At 40.2% G+C, this 4,350-nt stretch overlaps 1 pseudogene across 1 annotated transcript; it reads left to right on the top strand.

Annotated features, from left to right (window-relative positions):
- Window positions 1-878: 878 nt before the first annotated feature.
- Window positions 879-3,712, top strand: LOC111554747 (annotated as a pseudogene). Its single transcript, XR_002735331.2, has one exon. The product of XR_002735331.2 is annotated as a vasculin pseudogene (transcript).
- Window positions 3,713-4,350: the final 638 nt, after the last annotated feature.

Here is a 4,350-nt window from a genome sequence, read left to right as displayed (position 1 = left end):
AGAGTACTTGTAATTAGGACATAGTCACTGAAGTGTTAAGGGGTAATGAGCATCATGTCTGTAACTTGTTCTCAAATAGCTCAGAAATGCTAATAATTGGGGAACTGGGTGAAGCATATAGGGGGGCTTTGTGTATGCTTTCTGTAACTTTTATATACATTTTAAATTATTTCAAAGTGAAAATCTTTAAAAATTTTTTAATGTAATTCATTTGAATTTTTCTATCATACAATGTTATTTTCTGTAAAAATAATGCCTTAAATTACTCCCCACGCCCCCCAAAAAAGATAGTTTTAGTAAAATAGTAAAGAAGACATTTATCTTGTGACTGTGTACCCTCTGCACACATCTGTGTTCCACCAGGGGTAGCAGTACACTGGCTTTAATGTTTTCCTTAACTTGCTCTTTGTGGGTTTCTATCTCTGACCAGTGTTTCTTTTCAAGAACTGGTTGAGGAAGATAGGATAGTCATGAGGTTAATGCATTGGAAACCTCCTTTTCATGCTGAAAAATGAGAAAATAGACATAGAGCACTTGAAACAGTGACTGGAACATAGAAAATCCTTAGTAAAAGTTAACTATGATTGTTTTTATCGTTGTGGCCCTTGTCACTCCTAGGAGGGCTGAAGGCTGCATGCAGGCTTGTTGTGGTAAGTCAGAGGTCTTAGAAGGCAGCCGGCCTATGAGGGGAGCTGGCGTATCCAGGGAGCCATATCCCTCAGCTCTGGTTGGGTTGAAGACAACATCCTCTCCCTCATGAAGATGAATCCAGGAGTGAGGAACAAAGGGAGACAGTCAACCCACAGAGACAAGTTCATAGTGCAAATGGGCACCCTAGGAAGGCCTCAAAGAGCTACATAGAAAAGAAAAGTGTATCGAAAACCTTCTCCCGGGATCAGGCGCATCGACACCCCCAGGCCAGGGGCACCTCTGGTGGGGCAGAAGGTGAATGAATTACTCAAATATGAAGATCATCTTCTAGGTTTTGTGTAGAAGGCCCCGGATATTTTAAGTGGCCCTTTTGGATTTACAATGTTTTTGGATAATTTTGCCCCAGAAGTTTATTAAAATTGGCAAGGATCGTCTATGAAGTGAATTGATAGTAGTGAACAATTCAGCAAGCTACTTAAAAAGAGACCCAGGCAGCATTTCTTCAGTATTTTGGTTCAAACGGATTATATAACTGGTTACAGTATTTCAGCTGGTGGTAATTTTGCCTTCCCCCTCCCCCACCGCATTGTTGGGGTTCTTCAGCCGAAACTGTGAGAGACGTTGATTTGTGTACTGAGTAGTTTCAGCAGTTTCAAATGACTGAGTATTGCTGAAGTTTCATGGCGGTTTATTTTTACCTTTATTGAAAGTTTTAGGAATTTTTGACTTCAGCTCTTTCATGTCACAATGGGACACTTTTTCTAAATGAAGACATTGAAAGAATACCGAAGATTTTTCCTTTTATCTTTTATTTACGTAGAAATTTAAGATGTTGCAATTTCCCGGCAGCATGGTAGTATTGAGATAGCTGTGTGTGTCTCTGTATATGCTGATATTTAGGAATGCTCTTCAGATGTGAAATTTTCTTTTTGTTTTTGCTTTTTGGGTCGTAAATTGGATATTTCATCTGGAGTGGACAAGTACAACAGTGGCAAGTACATGGAATAATAAAGAAGACTGATCTTAAATCTAAAGAACTTGCCTAATTCAGGAGATAGCCATATGAAAACTTTAAAACAGAAGTATGGGTAGCTGACTTGAAGTAACTCTATGTCAAATAGTCACAGGTTAAGTATCTTCAAAGAACCTCGATATTATTTCAGAGGATACAAAATAAAAATACAAACTGGAAAACAAAGATTACAAAGAAAAAACCAACACCTTCCTGTGCAGTCCTGTTGGAATTTGGACTTGCCATGAGGTGTTGAAGCCTTGTTTCACTGAGTTGGAGAGACTGGACCTAAATGGCGCAGCATGACTTTGCTCCAGCCTGGCTTAATTTCCCTACTCCACCATCATCAACAAAGTCGTCATTGAATTTTGAGAAGCATTCTGAAAACTTTGCATGGACAGAGAATCATTATGATGTGAATCGTCGACGACACAACTCTTCAGATGGCTTTGATTCTGCTGTTGGACGTCCTAATGGAGGTAACTTTGGAAGGAAAGAAAAAAATGGATGGCGTACACATGGAAGAAATGGTACAGAAAACATAAATCATCGAGGTGGATACCATGGTGGAAGTTCCCGTTCTTGTAGCAGTATTTTCCATTCTGGAAAAAGCCAAGGACTACATGAAAACAACATACCTGACAATGAAACTGGGAGGAAAGAGGACAAGAGAGAACGTAAACAGTTTGAAGCTGAGGATTTTCCATCTTTAAATCCTGAATATGAGAGAGAACCAAACCACAATAAATCTTTAGCTGCAGGTGTGTGGGAATACCCTCCGAATCCTAAATCTAGAGCTCCAAGGATGCTGGTCATTAAGAAAGGTAATACAAAAGACTTACAACTATCTGGATTCCCAGTAGTAGGAAATCTTCCGTCGCAGCCAGTTAAGAATGGAACTGGTCCAAGTGTTTATAAAGGTTTAGTCCCTAAACCTGCTGCTCCACCTACAAAACCTACACAATGGAAAAGCCAAACAAAAGAAAATAAAGTTGGAACTTCTTTCCCTCATGAGTCCACATATGGTGTTGGCAACTTTAATGCTTTTAAATCAACTGCCAAGAATTTTAGTCCATCAACAAATTCAGTGAAAGAGTGTAATCGCTCAAATTCCTCTTCTCCTGTTGACAAACTTAATCAGCAGCCTCGTCTAACCAAACTGACACGAATGCGCACTGATAAGAAGAGTGAAGTTTTGAAAGCATTGAAAAGAGACAGAGTAGAAGAGGAACATGAAGATGAAAGCCGTGCTGGCTCAGAGAAGGATGACGACTCATTTAATTTACATAACAGCAATAGTACTCACCAAGAAAGGGATATAAACCGAAACTTCGATGAAAATGAAATTCCTCAAGAGAATGGCAATGCCTCGGTGATTTCCCAGCAGATCATTCGGTCTTCAACCTTCCCACAAACTGATGTTCTTTCAAGTTCACTTGAGGCAGAACACAGAATGTTAAAGGAAATGGGCTGGCAGGAAGACAGTGAAAATGATGAAACATGTGCTCCCTTAACTGAGGATGAAATGAGAGAATTCCAAGTTATTAGTGAACAGTTACAGAAGAATGGTCTGAGAAAAAATGGTATTTTGAAAAACGGCCTGATCTGTGACTTCAAGTTTGGATCTTGGAAGAACAGCACTTTCAAACCCACAACTGAGAATGATGACACAGAGACAAGTAGCAGTGACACATCAGATGACGACGATGTGTGAAGGATTTCCTAACAGCTTCAGAAATCTTAGTGTGATACATCTCTCATACAGTTTGGGGTGAATTGTAAAAATGAAGAACTATAATTTATGTAGTGAAATACCCCATTTAGAAGAGGATTTTTTGGGGGACTTCAATACGAAGAAAACCAAGAATGTTTTGTTGGGCTGTGTTGAACATTATTTCTTTGTAAATGAATGTTGTAGGAATGAGGACTTGGGTTGGTCCAACATTGACTTTCTTCATCACTGCAGCATTTCTCTGACTAGCAATGTGACGATGTAACAAATGAGATTTTCTCATTTAATAATAAAAAATTGTGTAATGTTTTGCAAAAACAAAAAAAAAGAAAGAAAGAAAAGAAAAGTGGACCTGGCAGGAGACAGGGTTAGCAACTGGAAACACAGCAGGGCTTCCCAAAAGGAGTGTGGCTATTGGATTCTATGTGATGGAGCTCTGCTTCTCAGAGCCATGAACCAGGGTCCAGACCACAGGTCTCTCACCACCAGGAAGCTGTTTGAAGGTTGAAGCTTGAAAAACCCTATGGGGGTGGCGCTTATAGTTCAAAGACTACCCTCATGATGCTGCTGTCCTTCAGGCCAGCAACCCAGGCAAACTTCTCTGGCACCCTCGCTCACCCCTCCTGGGGTATCCTGAAAGAATGGGTCTTTGGGGGATAGTTGCTTATTCTCTGCTCCCATTCTTTCAAGTCACCTTCAGAGTCTACTATTAGGCCTCTCCTTACATTCTAGTAAGGTGCTGGCTACTTACTAGCCCTCTGATGTTTTTTCTTGTGTCACACAAGTGTCAGAACCAGGGGGCATTTTAGAAATTTTTCAGCTGAAATTCCTTGTGTTATAAATAGTAAGGAGACTGAGAGGATCAGAGTGATGACTGAGTTCAATACACGGTTACTGAGTACTCTTGTGAGCTAGCCATGTGCCTGGCACTATGAAGACAGAGAAGCACTGAAAG

The sequence above is a fragment of the Piliocolobus tephrosceles genome, chromosome 6 (genome assembly GCF_002776525.5).
Source record: "Piliocolobus tephrosceles isolate RC106 chromosome 6, ASM277652v3, whole genome shotgun sequence".
NCBI classification, from domain to species: Eukaryota; Metazoa; Chordata; class Mammalia; order Primates; family Cercopithecidae; genus Piliocolobus; species Piliocolobus tephrosceles.
This window is presented reverse-complemented; position numbering and strand designations above follow the sequence as displayed.